The following is a 14,451-nucleotide window of genomic DNA, read 5'->3' on the forward strand; positions in this document are numbered from 1 at the left end:
AGTGTAAGGTGCTATGAGGAAAAAAAGTCTCAGCGGGAGCACATCTGCAATAAAAAGCAACCGGTTTGACATATACAGTAAAATGTGACATCTCTGGAGCGTCGAGTATATATCCAACAGTGTGAGCTCATTTGCAAGGCTATTAAGGTTGATTGAGTTACTGTAACAGTCTGGGTGTGGCAAGTTTCTACTGTCTCCTGACTGTCTTGGGCAAAAGGAACCTGTCTTTCATTGTAAGACAATTAACCTATTCTACTCGTACATGAGAATATAATATTAATACACCAAGTGATTGGGCTGAGTTCACATTACAAAAAAATCCATGAGCCTGCACTACAGTGGCCATAGTATGGAGGCAAAGACTTTTTACGGGAAGAGACGTGGTGCTTCAGCTGCCTGTGTGTGTTAAACAAGAGAGTGTGTGCGTTACTTTTGTCAATGAAAAAGTGTGTGTGTGTGTGTGTGTGTTTGTTTGTTTGTTTGTTTGTTTGTTTTTCTCTCTGCTGCCGCGCGGGCGCATGATGTGCCAGCTGTACTGAAAAATAAAGTGCCGTTTTTCATTCAACGAGTGCCTGAGTCACTGTGTCAGTCCAATATAATAATGCCACAATATTATAAACGCCCTTAGGCTGGGCAATCAAATTTTTTAATTTTAAAAAAAGAAGTAAAAAATGAGATGTAATTATGTGTTCCTGCTTAACTTAAATTAAAACATAAATGTGTATTTAATTAAATGCCTTTATTGATTCACAATCTGACAATGCAACGTAAATCATTATCTATGTCTTAATAAGTATCTTAATCAACTTTCAGCATCGCTTTCTCTCCATTTAGATTTATTTTTCATACCATCGGTAAACAAAGCAGGAGAGTATTGTGATTCCTCTTGGGATCAAATGTGGAAAGATTAGATTGCAGTCATTTTTATTTTTTAAATAAATATACTAAAAGGCTGTATTTATTTAATACCACTTGATAGTTAAATTAATACAGATAAGAATTCAAGCTGGTACGGTTTAGACTTTTAATCATTTTAAACTGTATTACAGCATCTTACACATCAAACATGAAAAATGTTTATTTATCGGTATATTTTATAAAAGCAAGATTGCTCAGTTGGACAGTATATAGCATGTTTTTTAATGTTTGTAATCGCTATTCTTGCAAGTACAAACACAACATTAACTGGAATGCTACAGAACCCTAAACAGACAATACACACTAGCCGAATATACAGTAGTTGTGTCAGTCTTCTGTGTAAATAAATCATGGACATCATGATTTGAACATCATTGGCTGCTGTTTTTAAAAAGCTGTTGAGTAAAGAATATGAATTTTCATATGTGTATGCTCTAAGTTTCACTTTGTTTCTTTCTCACCCACTGCGATTCGAGCACAGAAGGGTTAAAAAGAAAGTTAGACAGCCAGAGGGAAGGGTGAGTTGTGAAACTGTTACCTGTCCTGGATAAAGCGGTTAGAAAATAGGTGGATTTACAGCTGTGAAAAGCGTTCCAATTCTAATGCGATACAGAAGACATTATTCATAATAAATGATCTTGTACACGTTGAGTATCGCTTTTTTTTACACTTGGAAGAAAATTCCAATGTTATTGCGACACTGAAGATATTATTAATAACCTTTTAAATCTGAAGAGAGCTCTAAAGGGATCCACACGGCACAGGTCCCTGCTAGCTATTCAGAGGGAAAGACGGTGACGCAGGCGAGCACCTCTAATGTCAGGCGTAAGCGTTAAATATATTTAGGTCTTTGAATTAATATCATTATTGATTTCTTTAGCATCACAACATTGTCCAATAATACTCATCTTGTGTCTAATTTTTAATTAATCAGGATTTGGGCTACAGACCATAAAAAAACAGGCTTCACTTTTTTCACATATTGATGATAATGATATCAGTAATAGTTTGAAACTATTCATTGTTATTAATAAATCCCTTAGATTTGAATATGTTGTGATATTTAGAAATATAAAAAAGTCAATAAAGTCCATAATATTGCTATTTTGCTATTGCTATTTTGCTCCATAAGAATCAGTATACTGTAGCTTCTGGTAAATACATTTTTCCTGTATTAAAGTTTAACCCGTCCAGCGCGCCCTACATTACAAACTCCAAGCGTTTCACCCTCACACGTGAAGAAGGATTCTATGGAAGCCCGTTTCCGCCAGGGAGGAAAAAAAAAACGCGCTATGCTATCTCAGAATTCCGACTTAGTATCTCAGAATTGCAATTCTAAGATATTAAGTCGGAATTCTGAGTTGCTAAGTCGCAATTCTGAGATACTAAGTCGGAATTCTGACTTACTAAGTCGCAATTCTGAGATACTAAGTCGGAATTCTAAGATACTAAGTCGGAATTCTGACTTACTAAGTCGCAATTCTGAGATACTAAGTCGGAATTCTAAGATACTAAGTCAGAATTCTGACTTACTAAGTCGCAATTCTGAGATACTAAGTCGGAATTCTGACTTACTAAGTCGGAATTCTGAGTTACTAAGTCGCAATTCTGAGATACTAAGTCGGAATTCTGAGATAGCATAGCGCGTTTTTTTTTTCCTCCCTGGCGGAAACGGGCTTCCATAGGATTCACAGCCGAAACATAGCAGTATTATATTGCAGTAAATGTTTATATCATTATATCTATTTTTTATTTATTTTTTAAAAATTAAAAAACTCGTTTGCCCAGCCTAAGAGGGGGAGTCTGCTCTCATTGACAGCTGACACTCCTCCATACACTCAAGTGAAAAATTAATAACGCCAATGTAAACGTCGTATTTACAATTTGTTTATAATAAAAATGTTAAGCTCTCTAAAGCTTTCTCAATCAAGTATGATACTTTACCCAGGGAGCTGTGTAAGCATGCGTAGGCAGCAAAAGATCAGCTAAACTGGGAAGATGCGACACCGAAGATATTATTAATAACCTTTTAAATCTGAAGGGAGATCTAAAGGGATCTTAATACCCTTTATTAATAAGGATCATGTGAATTTGCACCCTACCGCTGTGTGTATACAGTACGAACATGTTGTGATATTTAGAAATATAAAAAATATCAATATAATGCCAATAATATTACCTATTTTTGTTTTTCAAAGAGATGTTTATTTGTTAAAAGAAAACTAATGGGAACAGCTGGGTTTGAACACTCAACCTCAGGATTACAAGTCAGTCACTGAGGCAGTCATATGACAAGCATATCTCAATGGAAAGTCTTATACTACTGTTTGTGCAACAGTACATGAATATAGTTATACCATTATCAATTTCTTTAGATACGCAATTCCATATTATATTCCCTATTAATCAAATTCTAAAAGTATGCTTCTGTTTACTCCGATATTGAGCGTATTTGCAGAAAAGCTTAAAACCATAACTTTTCTCACAAAGTACTGTATACTGTATAAACGTACAGTGACATGGTCAGAAGGAGCAAGGAGCACGTAAAAACGTTTTCCTGAAATAACCACATGTAAGACTTTGATGCTTAAATGTTTAGGGAGAAACGGAATACTGGTGTGTAATTTTTGTAGAGTTTACATAATATGTTTATGTTCCTAAATTAATATAGTTTATGACCTTTAGATGCATTATGCTCCTATTCTTTTTATGCTCAGCTACTAAAATTTCCCTTTAGTGGTAAAATTCCATATAAATATTCAATACTAAGCGGATTAAAACGTGCACAGTTAAGAGATTAAATGATTAAATGTAGTAAGATCACTCCCTGTCCATCACTGCACGGTCCCAGTCTGGGAACAGCAAGTGGTCTTATAAACCCCAGCGACATTGGCAAAGACACTTATATGACAAAACCATGGTGATTTTCTATTAGCTGTGGGTCTGTAGAATAGATTAGAACTACTTTTGGAGAGGCACGTTTTTTTTTTTGTCAGGAATGAGACAAACATCAATTTGCAAGGAGGAAGTGATATAAAAACACCAAAAAGATTGCAAGAAAGCAAACAATGAAGAACAGCAATTGCCTATTTCCTGTGGGTCACTTTATCATATTCCACCTAGTTTTGAGGATATACTGTACAAATTGTTGTTGTGCTATAAATGTGACTTTACCTGGTCCATGATTTTTTTCCCTGAAGAAGGGTTTAGGGGCTTTTATTTTGAAAGGTGCTGCCAAGCTAGCGTCGCTTAATGTAGCTAGCATCACGCTACTGTCAGGAGGAGGGTCCTTACGCAGAGGCACCCGATAGTTGAGTTGGATCCATATAGGAAATATCTGTGTTTAAATCAGCGATTCTCGATCCAGTGTCCACAAGCACTTGTCGGTTATAAATAATTGCTGAAAAGATGCACTGGATACAAAAAGCCCACAATACGAAACAGATGAAGACATAAAGACGAGGAGCAACACGTCTCCACTCTCCAGCGCCATGTTGATTGATTATACCAGCCAGGGATGTATCTAATTAAGCCTGCCTAGACTAAATGCTCATGTGACTGACTAAATCATTCGTCATAGAACGGCGCCGAAAGTTCCATAACTTTTCTCTCTCCCTAGATAGAGAACAATTTATGTTTGTCTCTCCACAAAGCGATATCACGCACTCTGAAAATATTTAAACGAATATTTCACCCATGTATTGGTTCCACACTGGCACTGTCTCCTTCAGAGATATCAGACAGTAAGCCGGTGGACTCCACACTCCCAAAAACCCACACATTGTCCCATCTCACTAAAAAAGCTTACAACCCACAGTGGGGAGTCTTGTGCGCTACCATTGTTGTCAAGTAGTTTGTGTCGGTTTTAGATCGAGCAAAATCTGTCTGTCCCTTTTGTAGCTGTGTGTGAATTTATGTACAGTAGTTTTAATATGTATATTTTGTTGTTTAAGTACAGTTTGTGAATATAATATTAATGTAAATATGTTCAGGTGAAATGTAAGTTATATTAAGATAAGATCACTTTATTGGCCATAAAAAATTATTGTATTAGGTATTTGTCTTTTCGCATACCCCAGCTTGCTCTCCATGAGACACACAGACAAGGAGAGAAGCTTGGGGTTAGAGAGCAGGGTCAGCCATTTATAGGGCACCCCTGGAGCAGTTGGGGTTAAGGGCCTTGCTCAGGGGCTAAACAGAGTAGGATTCGTCTGCCAACCACAGGCACAGAGCCACTGCACCGCCTCAAATATTGCAATCAACTGGGTTAAATAAACATGTCCTGTGCTCATTGAACTTGAGGGGGTCCGAGGCTATGTCCTGAGGGGAAAAAAAAGCTGGTGACCGAGTATCAGTACAGCACTGTGGAGAGATCCGGAGTGTACGGATCGGCTAGTGAGCTTGGAGGGGGTGAGTTTTATTTTAACAACTGGAGGAAAAAAGGAGAGATTATCAGGAAAAGAGAGAAACAGAAGGGACTGGATTGAAATTGGAAAAACATCTGGAGATGATGTGCAAGGCATCCACATTCATTCTCAAAGAAAACACTCAGGATCTGCGGAGCGCAGTGAAGAGGCAGCAAGTTTCTCGATCGTCAGAGGTTGTGAGTGAACCTGATGATTTACAGCTCAGAACAGTGGACACAGGATACAGATTATTCTCATCGGACCATTTGATGTTTATTTTAGTAAGGACTCAATTTATTTTACTATTTTATTGCGGACAAACCTGTATTCTTACTGATTTTATTTTAACAAAACACATTTAAAAAAAAAGTTTGTGAAATTACTAAATTTTGGGAATATACTGTATCATCTCGCCTCTTAACCAGCATGCCAACGATTTTTTTTTGGTTTAACAGACTCAGTATATTCCTTTATAGTGAATGTTGTTTTTTTAGTTTCTCTAATAGTTATTCATATATGTTGTTGTGTTTAAAAATGTCACAATGTCTGTATGTATTTTTCAATTTTAAATTACTAAAAGTAAGGAGGATATTTGCTCATTGTAATATACTGGGCACACAAGCCTTGTGAAGTCATCTTGTGATCACTGGTGGAATTACAGTTGAAATTCCTGAAAAGTCACAAATTGATGGCAGTTTCCGGTGGAGACACTGCCAAATTAAAAGTTCCATTTGTTGTACAATTGACTGAAGTGGGCCAACACATCGACTACATCAAGAACCTGGCTCATCTCATGTATTATATTCTGTATGAATTTAATGTTATGCCTCTGGTTATGGTTACACTTCTGTGCTGTGAGATGGGCACACTTCCACTGCTATAACACCTGCTCCTGTCTGACTCCCATGATGAGACTCTTCTCTAACCTTAGTCTGGCCTTCAGCAGCCCAGGGTGAGTTATGTCAATAAGAAGAGAATTGTACCCAGTGCACTTTCCACTCCTCTTCTACAGGAGCAGGATAAACACAGTCTCAGGTGGAGGGTCTGTAGAGGAGGAGAGTGTTCGAGGGCTTGGTGAAGAGCAGGATCTCTCTTGAATTCCTCTAGTGAAACTGTAGAGATTCTTGTTTGAAGGTATCAGTGTGTTTTGACTATGTTACATGTGAGAGTATGTGTAGAGAGTCCTTCATGTGTAAAAAGTGTGCAGTGTTGTACTGTATATTTGTGGGAGGGGTGGGGCTTGTTTAGTTTTATGATTATTTTCTATTTTTATCTTTCTTACTACAGTATATAGGGCTTGTGTGTATGCTAGTTAGTTTTCATATTATTATGCATTATTTTTATTACTTTATGTGTTATAAAAACACTTTTTTTCTTCATATTTTCTTCAAATGGAATTGTTTTTCTACAACTAACAATAAAAAGTCTCCAGTTGACTTACTCCAGTGTTGGTCTTTTACATTTGGGATTAATAAACCATTTGAATAAGCAACAACAACAACAACAATCAATGTTATAACTATAATAAGATTATGTAATAATACATGTAAAGTATTTTTTATTATGGTTAAAAGTCAAAGTCTCTTTTTCTGTTTCCCTTTTCCAGTCGCTTTGTGTATCTCCTTGTTTCCTAATGTCTCCTTCCTGACAATTTCAACTCTTTTTCCCCACTTTCTTCTGGATCCCAAAATTTGAAGCAGCTGTTATCTTCATCATCATCCTTCATGGACACTCTGAGATGGATAATGACATGATGTTGTATATTACTGCTGAGCTGGGTGTTGTAGTGAAGACTTGGAAAGAAAGATGTGGATGAGCTGTGCAGATGATCAGCTGTGCTCCTGTCTTTTTGTCTGCAGGATGAGGGACTGTAAACTTACAGAGAGATGTTGTGAAGATCTGGCCTCTGCTCTTCAGTCTCAGCACTCCAGTCTGAGAGAGCTGGATCTGAGTGGCAATATCCTGGGGGATTCCGGAGTGTAACTGCTATCTGCAGCTCTGAGGAATCCCAACTGTAAATTAACAAAACTGGAGTAAGTGAACACTGGTGATTTCTTTGTATTTTATTGTTTTATTTAGGTATGCTGAGACACAGAATATTGACTATTTCACATGCATCCACACCTAGGAAAATAAATTACAAAATATAAAAGAAGCCGGGCATATACAAAGACAAAAACCTGCTATGCAATTTTATACAAGTTCTTGTTTGTGACTATTGTTATTTGTTAACATCTCATTACTGAGAGATTCAATATGCAATCTTTCCTATTTTGCCCATCTTTTTTACTCACACGTATATTTATATATGTTGTTTTTGGTTTAGAATTCTGTGGGTAATATTCTTCATGAGATTTCATTCAAAGAGTCCTTCTTCATTTGAACAGAAGGTCTGTCCAGCTTTAACCAATTTCTAGTGATTTATTTAATGGCTGCAGATCTGAGAGTTCTAAACAAGTATCTTTCTGCCTCTGAAGGCAGCTCATCTGGTGTTTGTCCCAGAAGAAACAGGACTCCTAAGAAGGATTTTTTTATATTTGTTTTTCAGAATATTTCCCCAATTTATTTTCATACCAAAAAATGATTAGGATATGCCAGGTGTTCCCAGCCATTCTTCCAGCAGTTTATGTTTCTTCCAATATTGAATATTAATTTTTTACTCACATTCTCTCCATGAATGTGAATTGGTGGATTTATGCAGATTTGAATTGTTTTAGATTCTTCAATTGCTGTGGAGGTGCCAACCACCTTTTCTCATTTGTATCTTACTTTTAACTCTTGAGTATTCCTCCTCTGTTTTCTGATATTGTACATACTGTACATCTGAAAGGATGTAGCTTTGGAAGAAAGTTCAGTATGCAATATTTATCAATTTGTTAATCACTCATCTCAGTGTCTCATTTTCTTCTTCTCAGCTTTCCCCAGCATTTTCTCCTCTCTCTGTGCTTTGACCTTGCCCGTTTGACCATGTCTTGGACTGATCCCTGTGCTTTGAAACCTGCATGTTAAACCACTCTCCTTCAGACTCTCCCTGGTGCTTTAATCAGTTCCTCTCAGCTCAACCCCTGCCTTATCGATCACATCTCTAGTTTCACTTTCTCCTGCCTGGCCTGCTTGCTTCCAGCAGAGCCTGCGCCTGGATTCAGTCTCCAGGTTACTGCTTCCATCAGCTCATTGCAGGACACTGGGGCCCTGGGTTCAATTCCAGGCCTGGTGTGCTATCTGTGTGGAGTTTGTATGTTCTCCCCATGTTTCTGTGGTGTTCCAGTTTTCTCCCACAGTCCATAAACATGCTGGCAGGTTAATAGGGTTCTGGGAATGCTGGCACTGGTGTGAGTGTGTGCCCTTTGATAGACTGGCATCCTGTCCAGGGTTCAATCCTGCCTTGTGTCCAGTGCTTCCTAACACAGGCTCTGGGTAACTATGATCCTGAATTGGATAATTGTTTATTGAAAGTGATGTTGATGGTTTTCAAATGCTACACTGCCTTCTTTGTAAATTAGCTGACAGTATAAACCTATCCCTGTAATGTTAGATAAAGTCAAATTTCAGGGCAAACTTCAGTCTAGATTTGAGAGGGAAGAAAACCTCAGGTAAAACCTACACCACTCAGACACTCCCAAATCTACAGTCTTACTTCGGTGCAGCTCACCTTAAAGCTTCAACTACCTAAGTGACAGCTCCCCAGCAAAATGGTGAAGAGCTATTCATCTCACTTATAACATTATGTTTTACACCTAATATAACTCAAAGCATTATGAAAATAAATAAATTCTGCGATTTAAATCCAGTAATGCCATAGAAAAGAATTTGTATTATGAAAGAAACTACATAGAGGATTAGTCGTTTTGAGGGGATCCTGACTTTAAACCACATAAAATAGACAAACGTTTTAGTAATCGTCATTGAGGGGAATAAGGAAGGTCTTGAACAAAACAGAAATCCTGGAAGTACATTCATTCTTGCTGTGTTCATCCTTCCCAAGAATGAGAGAGGCATCAATTTCAATCTATTGAAGTTTTGCTTAACCTGATTTTCTAGCACCACTTAGTTACATTTTAATGTTTTCTAGGTTTCTGCATTTGCCCTACATTTTATCTTATCCCAATCTTATCGTAAATTAAATGTATTTTTTATCTCCAGGGATATAGATTCTCCAATAACATTGCTTCAGAATTTTCTTTGTTTAATTCCTATTCTGAAAAATTGCTGTAATCTGTGATTACATCTGTGAGAACAGGAAAAGATGTTTAATTTCTGCTGCATATAATATACTAACATCATCTTTATAAAGAGCCTGATTGTGTGTTCTCCTGCTATATCACCTCCCTCTGTATCCTTCTGTTGTTGTTACGATCCCTGATTCCTGGCAACGGAAGAGGCAGAAGAAGGCGTAGCCCACATTGAATTAGACAACCTATAAGAGCACGTATTCACCACCACACCTCCATCTCATCTTGTACTTAAGCACAGTTTTTCCCTACCTCCTCACTCAGTATTGGTTTTCAGTTTGAGCTATTTTGTTGCCCTACTCCTTATTCCTCTCTGCTACTTTTTGCTTTCGGACTCTTGGTTCTCTCCTTCAACTACAGCTTTTGGATTACGGCTTGGCTTCGGCTACTCTCTCCCTGCTTTAGGATTACTGGCTTCCCCTTTTGGACTTGGTTTTGTTTTGCAGTATAGATCTCCTTCAGGGTTATTTTTTCAGCTTCCGGAAGTGGGTTCATTACTTGGTTTCGGTTTCATTGGCCGAATCCCTAACAGTTGTCTTATTCTCCGAGAGTATAAATCAGTGGTGACAAGCATCTCCTTCTTTTGTTCCCCTGTATGACTTAAAGCTCTCTGACAGAATACCATGAGCCAGTTCCTGTGCATTTGGTTGGTTTTACATTGCATGTAGCCAATCAATAAAACCATTATGAAAACCCAATTCCCTACAAGTTTCAAATACAAAAGGCTGTAATACTCTATCAAATGCTTTTTCTGAACCCAGAATTCTTTTTCATTTCATTTTGTGTTTAAACATACAGTTTAGTCTAGCCTAATAATACCTCCAGCCAAATAGTCAGTTTCTGACTGGAATGATGTCCTCTCAAACATTTTATAATATCTCTGGAATTAAAAAAGTAATTATATAGTATACAGTATACAGTAGAATCCTTAGATTTCTTATATGCCTTACTGTGTCCTCTCACCAGACAGAAACATCCATGACAAAAAAACAAGAAATAATGAAATGAGTAAATCTCTTGACCTTACAGTACCTTTTAAATCCAGTGATCACTGCTGGAGATTGGTTGTGAAAATACACTGATATACTCTCACTTTTGGAGATACTCCATTCCTTTGCCATTGAGTCTCTTCTATATCAGCTGCGCTGGGTCAGCAAGGGGCTGTCCATCCCAGGCTGCCCTGATCTTACTATCCTGGACTCAGATTACACTGATGACTTCATGGTCATGGCTGGGGGAGAGAAGGATGTCGGGCTCTGTGAAAAACCCTAGAGGAATTTTAATTGTTGTCATCACCTGCTCATGGCCCAGCCATGTGTCCTGCTGAGTAGAGCAGAAGACCTCAAACTCACCTTGGTCCTCTCTATTTCTACTGATCACCTGTGGGGTTGACCGGTCCCCACTGCCTCCTTTCCTCCTCAGTCTGCTAGAGGAGTGGTTCTCTCTGTGTGTGTAGAGAGGAGGAGATACAGAGTCTGTCCTGGACTCCACTCTTTCTAATTCAGGGTCATGAGTGAGCTAGATCCTATCCTAGCAAGCAATGTGCCCAACACAGGAGCCTGTAGTGGTTGTCAGTCCATCAGGGGTTCAACAGAGGAAACAAGTGAGAACACAGAGAGAACATACAAACTTCACACAGATATCTCCCCAGGTCTGGAATTGAACCAGGGCCCCAACACTGTGATACAACCATGTTAACCACTGCTCCACTGTGTCTCCCCTCTTAAACAACCCATCAGCTGCAATACTAGAATGGAAATAGAACAGGGCCACTTCTTATTCTTCACCAGCAGACTGGTCTTGTCTTAGCCAGTGTCTCCCAGTTACAACACCTGATGGACATGGACCAGGGCTTCTGGCACTGTGTGCACTGGATGTGAGCTACATTGGGACTGTATTGCCCATGGTGTACAGGCAGATATTCATGTCAGTTTCTCTCTGAGCTACATCTCAGGGGATGCTGTTAATGTAGGGTCACCCCTCTGATGTGCCTCTTGAAAAACATAACAGTGAACCCAAATAATAAACCATATATACCTAAGGATGTGATAGACTGCATCGACTGCAGAAGACTCACTTTTATAAACCAGGATCAAGTGCAACTGAAATTACTGCAAAAGGAGCCTAAACTAAAACTCAGGAATGCAAAGAATGAACACAAGGAGACAATGGAGAGTGACTTTGAAACAGTGAACTCCAGGAGGCTGTGGCAAACAGTAAAAACATGAATTCTTCAAAGAAGAGCTTCCATACAATGGATGAGCTGGCTAAAGCAAATGATCTAACTGACTTATCTGAGATTTGAGACACAGGACTTCTCTGTTGCAGGTGATATTAGATATTAGATACTATTACAGCTGAAAGTAGTGATAGTAGGCTTGTAATAATTCCACAAATGACCACACAATGTTTCAAGCACATATGTGCGAAAAAGGCAGCAGGCCCCGATGGCATCTCTACCCGTCTTTTAACAAATTGTGTGGAGGAATTATCATCAGCATGGTGCCCTGTCTTTCAGAAGTCTGCTGACTCTCACTCTGTTCCAGCGCTGTGGAAAAAAGCAATAATCGTGCCAATACCTAAAAAGCCCTGTCCCTCAGATAATAATGACTACAGGCCGTTAGCACTGACGTCTGTTGTTATGAAATGCTTTGAGAGGATTATGGTATCCACGTTGTCCTCAGAAGTGAACACTGTACTGGATCCATATCAGTTTGCATAGAAACACCGGCGGGGCACCGATGAATCAACAGCATTATGCATTTGGTTCTTAAACACCTAGGGGACCCCAATTCCTATGCTCGGATGCTGTTTGAGTACTTCAGCTCTGCATTTAATATGCCGCATCCCCATCTATTGATAAGCAAGTTGAAGCAAATGTCCGTTAACCATAACATTATAAGATGGTACCATTAATTTTTAACAAATCGTACACAGTATGTCAGGGTTAACAAAACTTTATCGGAGTCACGATCTATAAGCATAGGTGCCCCTCAGGTCTGTATGAGCTCTCCAGTTCCGGTGACACTTTATACAAATGATTGTACAAGGAGTAGTCAAAGCAACTTCATCTTCAAATTCTCAGATGATACAGCTGTGCTTGGCTCAATGCACAGAGGAAGCAGCTCATCTGTATACAGTAGGTCAGAAATCCATAGGTTTGTGCAATGGTGTGACAACAATAGCCTAAATCTGAATGTTAAAAAAACAAAAGAAATAGTTTTTGATCCCAGAGCAGATGGTGATCACTCAGATGTAGTAATCCACAATGAACATATCACTCAGATTGATTCATATGAGTACTTAGGTGTACACATAGACATAACCTGTGCTGGGCTGCTCATGTGGAGAGTGTTTGCTCCAAAGTTCAACAGCACTTATATTTCTTGCGAAGACTAAGTGTTTGGGGTTCGACAGGAAGTAATGCTACTCTTTAAACATGCTGTAATCAAGATTCCCAAATGTAAGTCAAACAGATACAAACATTCCTATAGTCTCGTACTTTAAAGGAACGGTCTCTAGCCACAGCTGATGGGAAAGCTCTGTACAGGCTGTGCATTGATCTCATCTGTCATCTCTCCCTGACACTCACTAGAAACCTGTGTGGGGATACAGCCTGCCTGGGAAACCTGTACAGATTTCTCTGTGACACAGCGGATAAAAATTAATGCGCTACCAAAATACCAGCAATTACAGCCTTCTAACTTCCATTACATGTATGCTCCACTACAAACACATTAACACCAAAAACAAACACAGAACAGCGGCAGCAACAACAAGTTAAATAACATACATCTTAGAAAATAAATCGGTGTGAGCCAGTGGTAGGGGTAGAGTTCAGTAATCTAACAGTTTGTGGGAAGAAACTGTCTCTGAATCTGGACATACTTGCCTTTATGCTCCTATAACACGTACCAGAGGGAAGGTGGAGAAAAGTGAGAAACCAGGATGACTGGTATCCTTAGCCATACTTTCAGCCTTCCTGAGAGCAAACCGCTTCAAAATGTTCACATCTGAACGCCGAGAGTTGGTTATCATTAGACATTCACTACCAGCCGAACCAGAGCGATCCATGTGATAGGTGGAGAATCTGTCAAGGTGAACGGCTGAGTCAGGTGTATTGGGGGTCAGCCAGCTCTCGGCGAGACAGAGAATACAACAATCCCTCTCATGGGTGCCAGCAGCCATATCACTCTGATCGTCTCACAACTGGCAGCCCACTAAAGCTAAGAAGGTGTAAACCTGGTCAGTACCTGGATGAGAGACCTCCTGGGAAAAACTAAGGTTGCTGCTGGAAGAGGTGTTAGTGGGGCCAGCAGGGGTCGCTCACCCTGCAGTCTATGTGTGTCCTAATGCCCCAGTATAGTGACAAGGACACTATACAGTAAACAGGTGCTGTCCTTTGGATGAGATGTAAAACGGAGGTCCTGACTCTCTGTGGTCATTAAAAATCCCAGGGTGTTTCTCGAAAAGAGTAGGGGTGTTACCCCCGTGTCCTGGCCAAATTTCCTGTTGACCCTTACCAATCAAGGCCTCCTAATAAACCCCATCTATGAATTGGCTTCATTACTCTGCTCTCCTCCCCACTGAGAACTGGTATGTGGTAAGCGTTCTGGCACACTATGGCTGCCGTCGCATCATCCAGGTGGGGCTGCACATTGGTGGTGGTGGAGGGGATCCACATTACCTGTAAAGCGCTTTGAATGGAGTGTCCAGAAAAGCACTATGTAGATTTAAGTAATTATTATTATTAGGGAGAAAAGATTGGGGTTAGAGCGCAGGGTCAGCCATTTATAGGGCACCCCTGGAGCAGCTGGGGTTAAGGGCAATGCTCAGGGGCTAAACAGTAGGATTTGTCTGCCAGCCATGGGATACAAACTGGCAACCTTCCAGCC

The sequence above is a fragment of the Lepisosteus oculatus genome, chromosome 18 (genome assembly GCF_040954835.1).
Source record: "Lepisosteus oculatus isolate fLepOcu1 chromosome 18, fLepOcu1.hap2, whole genome shotgun sequence".
Lineage (NCBI taxonomy): Eukaryota > Metazoa > Chordata > Actinopteri > Semionotiformes > Lepisosteidae > Lepisosteus > Lepisosteus oculatus.